At 50.9% G+C, this 13,322-nt stretch overlaps 1 protein-coding gene across 10 annotated transcripts in view; it reads right to left on the reverse strand.

The window, feature by feature from the left end:
- ERI3 (ERI1 exoribonuclease family member 3) overlaps nt 1–13,322 on the reverse strand; it is a 121,433-nt gene that overhangs the window by 24,852 nt on the left and 83,259 nt on the right. The gene's annotated exons all lie outside the window — the stretch shown is intronic.

The raw sequence follows: 13,322 nt of genomic DNA on the forward strand, positions 1-13,322 counted from the left end.
TTGTCAGGACCCCTCTTCTCACTGGGCACCCTCTTCACCAAGCACTCCTCTCCAGAGTCCCCAGCATTCTGTGGGGCCTCCTCCCCACAGTATTGCTGACCACAGACACTAGTGACAGGAAAGACTCAAAGACCAATATATTCAAACTTCACTGCACACAGAAAAACCAAAGCGAGAAGGGGCCAATCACCTGCCCATGGCCAAGCTGCTTTTGACCCAGAGACAGGTGAGGCTATATAGAAGGCTGAGTGCCATGTGGGAGCTCAGCTGAGGAGGAGTAAGGTCACCTGGTTGACTTAAACAGCTATGAGGGGAGCACATGAAGTGTGTGTGTGTGTGTGTGTGTGTGTGTGTGTGTGTGTGTGTGTGTGTGTGTGTGTTAGGGAGAAGCAGATCTCTGCTGAAGGTCAAGTGCTCACTTATGCATATTCAAAGCGGCCACCCATCGATCTGTACTTAATTGTTTTCCTGGGATTGGGGAAGAAGGAAGTACTGGGGGCATCGATCTGCTCAGGCCCCCAGCACTTCATTGCCCCCCTCCATCCCCTATTCATGCCACCTGGCCGCCACCAACCTCCACAGGGCAGGGGGGGCACATGGCAAGACAGGGATGGCACCTTCTCTTACAGTCCCTTACAGGCATGATGACCTGTCACAGATAAGGAAACAGAGGCCCAGGAAAAAAGGATGTATGAGGTGTATAGCACTATTAAGTGGCCCGAGGGGGACTTAATTCTTACTCAGCCTGCTAGCAAAGTTCTAGGCTTCTCTACCAGTGGGCTTGTGTAGCTAGCTGACCCTTCAAACATTACCCATCTCCTCACTTCAGAAATCCCCAAGCACCAGGCTGCCCTTCTCCCAGTGGCAGGAAGTGTTTGGAACAGTGGTCAATGAGAATAAAGCTTGAGTGAGTCCCCAGAAGTTGGACGGTGAGTCCACTGATGAAACCAAAGTGACTGCAGCCATGGTCAGACAGGCACTGCAGTGCCCCCACCCATCACTGGGCCTAGGAGGTCCCCACCCGACTCCAGACTCCTTCATAGGGGAGTGCACCCAGCACAGGTTCAGGAATACAACACAAGGCTGGACACCGAGTCTGTGCCAGGGCCAAGGAGCTGGGCAGAGGGTTAGTGCCTTTCATGCCCACCTGCAGGAACTAAGCCTCAGCCTCTCGAGCACTGAAAGGCTAGGTGCCAGTGCATTTCAACCTCAGCACCCTCCAAGGCCATTTTCCTTGACCACAGAGGTACCAGCCATAGCCCAACTTCCCAGCCAACCCTCCCACCCTTCCCCGGGTCGCAGCTGCACCCACAAATCCAGGGCTAAGTGGGAGGCTCAAGGACAGGGAAGAGGACGCTGGCTTTGAGCCAGGGCAGAGTCCGGGGAACGCAGGCATCGAGGGAAAGCAGCCAGTGGGTGCCAGTGGGTGGTGCACAGCTGGAGAAGCTGTTGAGCGTGGTCAGGGCCAGGGCTGGAGCGCAGTGGGCCAGAGAGCAGTGGCAGGCCGGCTTTCAAGTACTTTAAAATCACTTACAAAGGCCGGATTAAACGATCAGAAATTCCATTTAATAGGACAAATAAAGAAATAACAATCTACTCTATCAGCCTAGAGAAGGCGAGCTGGATGGGTTTTTTTCCCCTCTAAAAAGGAAAAAGGGAAGGAAGGGGAAAAAAGAAGGATAATGTGTGTTTACTCAAGCAAAGAAAAAAATATTTAAGTGATGTCGGGGAGAAGATTGCAGTAACTAGTGAAGAATAACATCGTCTACTTTGCTGTCAAATCACACCCGAATTTCAGTAATAGATTCTCGGCTGACACTCAATTCAATTCGAAGGTGATCCTGCTTTATCCCAGCCCATCAAATATTAAACACTTGCATTAGCAGGTGCTGCCGCTTCCCGGCTTAAAGCGGCGGGCAGGCGGGCGGCAGGGCTGCTGAGGCCCCTCTGCTCTGCTTGTGGCTCAGGGGACGGGGCAGCTCAACGTTATCTGCACGTCATCCTTGGTCTTATCGCAGCTAAGCGGGAAGACCACTTCAGATAACATTAGACGCTTGCCCCAACGTGTCACCATGATTAGATTATCATTATAATTATGACTCCCCAAGATCCTCCCCGGACTGGGATATGTGGAAGGAGGGTGGAAGGCAGCGGGACCCGGGAAGGCCGGGCTGGACCAGGGCAAGGCAGAACCCACGGCAGAGAAGCAGAGGTACCAGGCAAGTCGGCAGCCCCAGTCCCGTCTGACGGATGCCTTTCAGGAAGGGCAGTCTAGCTCGTCAGAGCGAGGGCGAGATGAATTGGCGTCTCCACCGCGGCCGCGGGTGTCATGCCGCACAGTTTCATATTCCCAGATAAGGCGTGATAACCAATTGCTGCGGTGACATGGCCTCATCCAGCACTTCCTCAGGGGGGCATGGGTGGCGGGGGGTGGGGGTGTGCGGCACGTGCACATGGGTCTGCCAAGCTACTAATAAGAGGGATTTAATTTTTACAAATGCTGCTTCCAGCGGGGCCTTCACATACCAGCCAGAGTCCAAAATGATATTAAAAACGGTTAATTAAAACTGCTCTCCTTCAGCCTGGGCTCTCCCCCTGCTGCCTCTGTTGAGAACCCTGGCATGTCTCCCCCTGGTACCGCCACGCATCCCTGCAGAGCTGAAGCTTCACAAGTGACTACCAGCCTCGCAGAATCCCTAGGCACAGTACCAAGGCCCAGCACCTCAAGTTACCCACAACTCCTGCCAACTCAGGTACCCCTCAGGCACGGCTAGGGGACACAGCCGCCCAGAGAACACAGAGTCCTGCAACAACCTGTGCTCCTACCAACGTGTGAGCTGATATCTGCTGCCCTCTGTGCCTCTCTCCACATGCCCGCCAGCCCCAGCACTCACTTCTGAAGACCCTCCCCTCCCCCTAGATATGTACATACCCACACAGGTATACCCCTCCTTCCATCACCACTCCCTCCAGACGTCCCCTCTAAGAGATTACATCCATCCATGATTCTTAGCAGAGCCTTCCCAGAAGCCCAGCTCAAGGCAAGGTGATGTGGGCTGTGTCTCGGAGTCTGGCTGAGAAGCCAAGGCTGGGACCCAGGGAACCATCAGAGCAGGAGGATCCAGGGAGGCTGTCCCCCTATGGGCTGCCCACAGGGACAAGGAAACACATAGATCCATGCAGGGTTGGAGGTGGCTAGGAAAGCTTCCTGGAAGGAGTGATACTGGAGGGAACCAAGCTGAGACATAGCAAGGGCAGAGGAAAACAGCAGGCGTGAGCTTGGAGAGCACACGGGCGAGGGCCTGGGTGTTGCTGGGGCTGCCGACATGGATGGAAGGAGACATATCTTCAAGTGCTGCCTCCCAGCTCTGTGCAAAACCGCATCAATCGTGGGGTGCTAATTATTGTCTACTCCTTTTTCCAGCCTGCTTCCTAACCCCACTCTCTCCCTTTCTCCTGCCAGCCCAGTGCGGGGGCGGGGGAGAGGGGGAGTGGTAAGGGACCCAGAAGCTTTCTGACCTTGGTCAGTGCAGGGCAGGAATCTGTTTTAAGACCTCCTGCCAAGAGCCTGTTCCTGAGCCGCATTTTCCATGCTGGTTCCAAATTCTCTGGGGGCCACTTCTCTCGCTGCACCAGGGCCCACCTGATGGGTTCCTGACCAGAAGTCGGTGCAGGTGGAAGGAGGACTGAGGGGCCCGTGTCCTATCCAGGGCAGGTGGAGTTGGGGTGATACACGCAGGTTTACCAAACTGCACCATCCCAGCCGTGCACCAGGCAGGCACGCACACTTCCCTTCCCCTGGGCTGCTGTAATTTCCATGCGCAGGGAAGCAGGTGCTGAGCTGCTCCCGGCTGGCTCTCCCCTCTCGTGGCTCTGCCCGCCTTGGCTGCTGCCCCATTAGCTTAGTGGCCAGCCATCTGCGACGGGCCTGCCGCGCAGCCCTGCTGTAGGCGCGGCGGGTGGCCCCCTGTGTAACAGGGAGCTTTGCCATTAGCGCCTTTAATATTCTGACACCTCAGCACAGCCTGCTATTACATGCAAACGCTGATCGCCCTGTGAAATTACATTGCTGGGCCTGCGAAATGGAATCGTGTATAATCAGCCTCCTCCATGCACTGTCAGTCCCATCACAAACACGGCGCCCGGCGGCTTACGGGGGCTTAGCAGCTGCGACAAGTGTATTGGGTTTAATAGATGAAGTAGCCCTCATCGGCAGCAGCATCGGATCCTTCAAAGAGGAAAGAAGAGGCATTGACAGCTGCTCGGTATCTCTGCCCACCCATTCGCTGCCTACCATGGCCCTGAGAATGGAGTGGACACTGAGTGGGCAGGCCAGTGACTGGGGCTAAAACCCAGCTCAGACTGCAGACAGAAGAACCGACTACCCTGCAACTTCCAGAAAACCCAGTTTCTTAGCTGGCACCAGCACATCTGACCTATCTGGTCTCCCTATGAGGTAGAGAGGAGCAGACCTTTAATCAGATATCTGGGTGACTGTCGCCCTATGAGCCTAAGACTGATGGGCCATTTCCCAAGACAAGGAACCGAATCAAACCAACCACCATTCCCATAAACACCTATCAGACAAAGCTGTAAAGGAGAGACACTGGAGGGTGAGGGAAAGAAAGTCTGACAGACATAATTACCACCTAACATTTTATCTAACTGGCTAACACTTCTCTAGCTGGTGAACATTTTATCTAACTGGCTAACACTTCTCTAGCTGGTGAACCAAATACTAAGGCCACAGGTAACCATGAGGATGGCGTGCCCGGCAGCCCAGTCTCACAGAAGGGCAGCGAAGGCAGGCTCAAGAGTCAGACAAACTGGTTCCCAGTTCTGCCAGGTACTGGTACTATAACCTTGGATGAGTTATTAAACCTCTTTGAGCCTGTTTCCTGTACTACAAAGTGGGATGGCAGTTCTTACCTGGAGGTTACTCAGGAACACCTGTCCCACTGCCACCTCCCAAAATTCTCGTGCCATCCCCCAAAATGCAAACTGCTTTTGAGAATGCTGTTCCCTGTCCCTCTTCCAGGTTTGGTCTAACATGCCGATTGTGGCAGGCTATTTTCTAGGATGGCTATAACATTATCTCCCATCTCACAGGCTCTTCTTAGACTGTGACTCTGGTATATCTGCCATTAAGAGGAAGTGTCTGTGTCCCTCCCTTTGAAACAAGGCGGGCTTTTGTTACTATTTCAACCAATGGAGTAACAACAGAGAAATAATGCTATGTAACTTTAAGGCTATTTCAGAAACACTAGGGCAGCTTCTTCCTCATTCACTGGAATACTTGCCCTAGAGCCCTGAATCGCCCTACATTAGTAAGAATGCTCTGAGGCGGCCATATTGTGAGGAAGCCCTAACGAGTCCATGCAGAGAGACCGCACAGAGAAGCCAAGAGGCCAAGTGAATAGATGCCCAGCAAGCCCCCAGGTGCAACCACCACACACTGTGCCAGCTCTAGTCACTGATGACAAGTATGTGAGAGAACCTGAGCCAGACAACCTGAAACCTTCCTGAATTACCATCAGAGATAGTAAAATAGTTGATGTCTGAAGTCACTAAGTTTTGGGGTGATTAGTTAAGCAGCAATACTAACTGGAAAACCAATACAAACCCTAGAGTTGACGAGAGGATTAAACAAGTTATTGTACGTAAAGAGCTTAAAATAATGCCTGGCTCTTTGAAAGTTATGTAAGTATTAAACTATTACTATTTAAGGCCTCCATTTACTCCACATCCCCACCCGACTGCTGCCTGTACTGTTAACAACCAAACTTCTCAAGGTTGTCTCCATTCACCTCCACTTACCTCCCCCATCACTCCTTAACCCCTGCAGACTGGTTTCCAGCCCTACCAATGCCGCTTAGCTCCTGCTAAAGTCAACAGTCCTCACCATGTTGCCCACATCTACGAGCAGTTTCAGGTTTCTGCTGCCTTCACCACTCAGCAGCCTGCTTCATCTTTAATATCCTTCTTCCTTTGGTTTTCTCAACATTCTACTCTTTGAGTTTTCTTATGTCTCTGATGTTTTCCTGTCCACCTCCTGTCTAGCCTACTCTGCATCTGGTCATCCTATGCACATACTCACGTGCTCCTTCTTCCTGTTTTTGTCTATACTCTGAACCACTCTCCCTGAGTGATATCTTCAACTTCCTCGTCTTTGACCGCTCCGACTTCCAAATCAGTATTTCCTTCCTCTACGTGAGTTTCAAACATATATTCCATTCCCTACCTGGCAGTGCCATCTAGATATCACTAAGACACTTCATTCTCAACATGTTTAAAACCCATTTCAACATCTTTCCAAAGAGCTCCTTCTGGGTTCCCCAACCCTAGGGAAAGCCATTCCAGCCTATTCGGTCTACCGGAAAAGTGGGGGTCAACCTTGCTTCCTTCTTCTTCCTTACTACTCACTCAACTTCTCACGAGATTGCTGTTTCACGCCTCCAAGACTTGACTCGAGAAATACCTTCAGCCTACCTAGAATGCCCTCTGCCTTCCCACTTTTTGTCCCAAAGAACACATATTCCTCTTTCAACACTTAACTCAAAAGTACCTTTCTTTACCAAGTGTTTCCTGACACATCCCTTCTTTAAATCCACCCATATTCTGAATAGCACCTGTAGTATTAGATTTGCTTACAAATCTGTTACTCCACGATGCTGGGAGATTCTTAGGTCGGGGGCTATAACTACTGTCTCTCTGAATTGTCTCTATTGAGGGAAGGGAAAAATACCTCTATGAGTATAATTCTGCCAGGAAGGAGGGCCTGGTTTTCAGAGTTGCTATCGCTGTCAATCCTATCCAGTCTCCTTCAGGAATCGGTGCTATTTTTGCCCAGAAGAACAGCAGTCCCCTGATAGTCATTCCTAGAACTGGGGGCTCAGCTGCCTGTGTCAGGAAAGGCAGACTGTTCCTGACCCCCCTACTCCTTTTCTGAATTCTTTGGCCTTATGAGCAGCCCTCACTCCATTCTTCAGGCCCAGCAAAAACCTGGCCAGCAGTAAAAGGATGGACACTTACATCAGGTGACACAAACCCATCCTTCTACTCCCTGCTGGTAGTTCTGTGTATTCATGGTGTTCCCTGGCTACCGACGCACTTCAGGGGCCCCAAAGCTGCTGCTGCCTGTTTCCATCAACAGACCTTGAGTGGGATAATTATCATCTCTGTGTACTTAACCTTCCTGCTCACTGCCTACGATAGGACAGCTGCCTCCAGTGCACTGGACCACCACCACAGCAAAGGCAGGGGCTGCATCACAGGTCCAGGGTCCATAACATCTGGAGGACAGGTGCCAGCTCAGTTTGATCTCATGAGGGTCCTGAGTCTATTTTCAGGTCAAGTGATCTCCCTCGTGTTCCCAGAGCTTCATTACCAAGTCAGAGGGATTTGGGAACACTGAGGTTTGTGGGGTGGAAACCAGATAAGGAGCTCCTGAGCCATGCTGCTTCAGCCCTTAAAGAGGCTGGCCTATCTGGGGCTCCACATGCACTGTCACAGAGTCCAAGGTGGCAGGTCAATCTGAGCAAACTGCCCAGGGTGAGAGTTACATTGTGACTTTTCTTTGTTTTCATTACAATTTCCTCTCCCATTGCGTCTTTTTAGCCAGCCCTTTCCTCCCCGGGGTGTCGGGGATTGAATGAAACACCACCCCCGGCTCCAATAAGTGTATTTCAATTACATCTGTCACTGCATAACGATATAATGATATATCATGTGATATTAAATCCATGGTAATCATATCAGGGATTTTTTTTAATCGTGCACTAATCGCATTATTACATCTCTATAATTAACAACAGGAGGTATGGAAATTCGGTTAAGGCAGAAGGCTCGATGTACTCCCCCCACCCTACCCCTGCCATAGCGCCCCCATATTAGGGCCCGTAGGAGATGGCGACTGCAGGGCACTAGCAAGACGGACCAAAGCCCCCACCTCCCAGGGCCTCAGCCATAGGGCAGAGCTTTTAGCATCCAGGGCTGGCAGAGATAGGACAGACTGAGACCAGCGCGCTGTCTGTCTTGAGGTTACTCAAGAAAGAGCCTGGAGAGAGGCCACACAGAGAGAGAGGCCCAAAGATAAGGCTCAGCTGGGCCTTCCAGACCTCCCACCATTTCAGCAGCAAGTCTCTTCTGTGAGGAGGGGTGTTACCTTTCCTTCAAACCTGCAAGGCCCTCAAAAGTGCCCGTAAGGCACAAGACGAGTTCCTGCCTCATGGCCTCATGGCCTTCTGGACAAAAATTCCTCCTGCTACTGCTACACATGCTTCCTCCCTCTGACCCAGCCCTTTGTGGTAGCAGCTCTTAACATCACCATGTCTCTGCCTCTTGGTCCTATCATCCCCGAACTGCACAAACCCAATTCTTCCTGGGGCCATTCCTCCCCAATTCTCTCTCTGAAGTCTAGCCCTTCATATTGCATGACAAGTGGGTTTTTGATAACCATTGGGGTCATTCCCTTATCCCCTCCAAATGGTCCAAGTTCTTATGTCCTCCCACCTAGGCCTATATGGAGAGGGGACGGGCTCAGGACTACAGTTTGAACTGTGTCAAATGACCCTGTCTCTCCCACCCCCTTCCTGATACTGAGCTGTTGGGCTAATCCCCTGAGGGGTGTCAGAACCAGTCTGTAAAGCAAAATTCTATGTTTCAAGTCCAAAGCTTTGAACTTGGCATGTAACTAGTCCTCAGTCAGGGGCATGCATTTTGCTAAGTTTGACTCTCAGAAGTTGGACAGGCCTGAAGATAAAAGAGAAAAATCATGTCCTTTTTCCTAATAAAAAGGAGACACTAATAGCAGTCTTCACTTAGGCAAAGCACTTTAAGTTTCTAAAGTGCTTTCCAAATTAAAATATAATCCTTTATTGAACATGTGACACCACCACTGCTGCCCACCTCTCAAACATGAAGGCATGTGCACGCCTGTACATAACACAGGCACCTCACTTTCTTTTTCCCTGGATAAATGAACATTGTGTTCAAACTCTTCACTCCAGACCCCCTCCCTTTTCATTGGCTTGCTCATATAACACACACTTATTGAGAAACTATTGTGTGCCAAGCTCTGTGATAGGCGCTGGAGACACAAAGATCAAGTATACTAGGCCACTGCCTTCAAGGGGCTTCCAAGCTAGAAGGGACATGTAAAGACACACGTAAACTCATACTCAGTGAGGGGCCGAGATCCTGCAAGAGCAGAAACCCTTACCAGGCCTGGAGGAAAATCACCGAGAAGGACCAAGATGGCTTTCAATGGGATATCCAAGGTGGACTGCCTAGGGAAGGTGGGAGTGTAGGCCAGGAGATCAGTTCGGTGGTCTGAGCTGAGACAAGAAAGTCCTAAGAAAATATATGGGTGATGCATGAAACTGCAGGAGTGGATGAGATCACCCAGAAAGAGAATAAAAGCTTATAGGGTCAGATGAGGCCCTTCAGATATTTGGAGGGGTAAAAGGAAGGCTGAGAGATAGAAAGACTGAACACTAGAGTCTCCAGAGCTAAGGCCCAAAGAGCCTCCTCTCTGGGCATGCCCAACATCCTGGCCCCTGTATCTCCCTTTGTCACCTCTACCTTTGCTCTACCTGGATGTGATATGATGGAAGAGTGCAGACCCCGGAATCAGGCTGAATCATTCATGATGAACATTTACTGAGAACCTATTACATGCCAGGCTGTATGCATTCACTGAGGCCTGCCAGACCGTGGCAACTCAACTGAATCGCATGTAGAGCCAGTCCTCGAAGAACCCATTGTCCTTTGAGAAGAAACAGACACAGACACGAATAAGTGCCCAAACACTGTGATAGAGAGTGATTGGAGGGAACTGTAGAGGGATATAAAGGAGGATAGTGCTTAGGTCCAGAGGCATCTGGAGCCCAGAATGGGGTGGGCTGCCTCCTGGTCCTCTCCTTACAGCGTAAGCAGCAGTCGGCTGGCGGGGACAGCACTCACCACACAGACTGCAGATTGGGCTGGAGGCAGGAGTGTGAGAAGGAACCTGAGCCAAAGTTCCTGGGAAAGTGCTGGAGAACAAGCAGCAGTGAGCCTAAGTCGGAATCTTCTGGTTGCAAAGATGAAGGTTGAAAGGCTGTGACCAAAGCCACAGAGGAGAGAAGAGGGAAAGGCTCATTATACCGTCCTAGGATGATGGAAGGGGCATCTTTAGAACAAGCAACAAGACTTGAATAGAAAATCATTTCAGGATATGGCAATTCTAGTTCCCTAGAACTCACTGGAAAGTGAAGGGCTTAATCACTTGTCTTCTTAGGTCCCTTCTTGATCTGAAGTTCACCAGATCGAAGGCTCTTCAACCTACCACAATAGTCAGCCTTAATTCTGTCCTCACATCTTTACTTATGCTATTTCCCTACGTGGAACACAACCTTCCTCTACCGTCACCAAATCCTGTCAGGTCGCCGCCTTCAGGAAGCCCTTCCTGATTTCTCTTCCTCCCTCCTCCATGTCTTGTCCTGACCTCCACAGTTCATACCACAGTTCTCCAATAGCACTTGGCTTAAATGCATATTACCTATGGTCTGGTAGTCTTAAGTGACTGGTCCAGGGACTGTCTTATCACTCCCTGTCCTCTGACATCCATGTCAGGGACAGGAGGGAAGCTCTACTCTCCCAGGCCCTAGAAGCTGGCAGATGTCTGGGTCTTTGCTCCCTCTGCCCACAGCCCTTTGAGAATTCGACAGGCCTCCACTTGAAAAGGGTGCTGAAAGCAATGATGTCTCCAAGTGCGATGGGAGATATTTGTGTCTGCTTTACCCTTGGCTTTTTGCTCCGGTTCAGGTAGGAGCGGGGTGGGCCGGCTGGCAGATCTGAGAGCGCGGCACGCCCCAGCGGGCAGGGCGCACAGCGCGGAGGAAGGCGCGAGTCAGTCTGGAGTGCTCCCCATTTATCAAGCTCACGCAGGCCGCCAGCCGAGCGAGTCTTTCTATCATTACACCTCTCAAAATCCGATTCATACCACTAATCCTGCCTTCATTCTCCCAGATTAATAACATCTCTTTCAACCTTCACAGTGTGATAAATAGACAAAGAGAGAACAAAAGGAGAGACAGAAGAGAGAGAAAGAGCTGGAGCAAGTCCCCATAATAGAGAGAGCCGAGAAAGAGGAGAGGGAAAAAAGGAGAGAGAGCGAGAGCAGGCAGCGGCCAGAGACTACAGCTACCTTAGAGAGCCACTGAGGAGAGCAGGCGCTGCGCCCCGCTAGGCGCTCCGCTCCGTCCCCGAAGAGAAAGAAAGGCTCATTAACAGCTCCTTCCTGCCTGCACTTTTGTTCAAATTCTTTTCTTCCCTTCCAATCCTGCTTTAGGTCAAATTCCAGTCAAAAAGAGTCTTCTGGCTTCCCGGTCTCCTCCCAGCCTCCCTGCCAGGCCCAGGGAACCAACCTGGCCCTGGCAGCGCGGCTGGATCTAGGCACAACACAGGGCTGGGAATGGGTTTAGCAAGGGTGGAGCAAGCTGACCTAAAGCTTCCTAGAGTTATTTCCTTAGCCTGAACCTGTGCCCACTTCCCTGCTCGTTAGGCAGGATGGAAGAAGGAGCAGAGCTGCGGGAGGGCTTGGGGGTCCATTCCCTAAAGCTCTATCATGCACATCTTTCTAACCTAAGGCTCCAGCTGATCCAACCCAAGGCCTGCAATAGCCCCTGGCAGCCCAGGTAGATGGTGAAAGCAGGTACCCCTTGGGCTTGCTAAAACAGAGGGGTGGCCCATACCTCTCAAATAAGATGAAGTGTGCCAGAGATAATAAACCCCACTGGGCCCAGCCCTAGTCCTAGTCCAACTGATGTGTGACACTACTTGTTCCCTCCGACCAGATACCCGTCCATACTTGTCTCCACAGCACACTTCCCATCCTCACAAACTCAGGTCAAGGGGCCCCACTTCCGGAAGTTTATCTGGGCTCTTCCAGGAGAATTCTGGCACTCCCTCCTCTGGGCTCTGGAAGGCAACACCATTTATATTACCCCGTAGTGACTGTCTCCCTCACTCCACTGGAAGTCTGTCTTCTGACTTCTCTCTTCCCAAGTCCAACCTGCCCATGGCACTTCCATTCTTTCTTGACTTTGCCCAAACTAGCTGTAGCAGAAGGCTAAGCCAAATATGGTGCAATCTCCCCTCTAGACTGCAAAGTATTCTTAGGCAGCCAGCAAGCCTACCTCAGAAGCAGAGGCAAAAGCACTCTACACCAGGAAGCCGAGTTGGCTCTGCACATCCACCTCCCTTTATAATCCAACAGTGTGGGGAAAAGGGGGTTGTACCAAGCCCCCGTCCACCCGCCCATACCATTCTATTCCTCAGCATACCCTCATGGAGGAGTGGAGGGCAGCATAGGTACAGAAGGGAGGTCTGCCTTGCTCCAGTCTAGCAGAAGCCTTCCAAGAAAGGCAAGGCTTCTCTGAGGACAGAGTCTGGGATGGACAGGAAAGAACTAAAGCAGACCCTCAGTAGAAAGGTGGTGGCCTGATGGCCTGGTGGTCTGTTCTCAGAGGTAGGTCCCACCTAGGGACTATCTTGAGGACACTTACCAGATTCTTTCATCCAAAAAGCCTCCCTCCACCCCTACGACAAAACAGCCCTCTTTTGGATGGAAATGGCTGCCGCCTACTCCCACCATTCACTTCCGGGGATTCCATCACTTCCAGACCCAACTCTCAGGTTAGCCTAGTTATATTTCTACTTGGGGAAATAACTCAAAAGTTCAGAGAAAAGGAGGCTTCCTAGGACCAAGTAAAAGATTATGGTGGGTAGAAGATAGTCTTTGGGATCATATCCCTTTCATAAAAGATCCACAAATTCCATTAACCTTCCCCCAGCCCCATATCAGAAAGACTCTCTACACTTTCACCTGCTCCACCAGGCCTCCATGATCAGACACCTGTTCTAAGGAGAGAGGAAGAATGATAGACTGCCATTTGTCCGTGGGTCTAAGTGACTCAAAGAGGTGGGGGCTAAAGAGGGAAGGCAAGAAGAAGAGAGAATTACATAGTCTCCATAATGGAGAATGGCTTTCCCTACAACCAACCTGGCGCACTGGTACTCTGGACTCCAGGGTGGGATAGATCCAGCTGGCCACAAAGGCCAACACTGCCTCTGAGTCTAAGGCCACTTTAGAGTTCCAAAATCATGGATTCCAGGCTCTTTCTTCTCCAACAGGTAAAACAGGCTCAGTCAGTCAATCCTGTAGCCCTACAGAATGAGGTAGCCAGATACTCTTAAACTTAATCCAACTAGCTTCTACACTCTAAACATCCAAGCAACCTTCTGGACAGCTTCCTTAGGGGCTCAGAAAGATGCTCCAG

Source organism: Rousettus aegyptiacus, unplaced genomic scaffold, assembly GCF_014176215.1.
Source record: "Rousettus aegyptiacus isolate mRouAeg1 unplaced genomic scaffold, mRouAeg1.p scaffold_m13_p_1, whole genome shotgun sequence".
Lineage (NCBI taxonomy): Eukaryota > Metazoa > Chordata > Mammalia > Chiroptera > Pteropodidae > Rousettus > Rousettus aegyptiacus.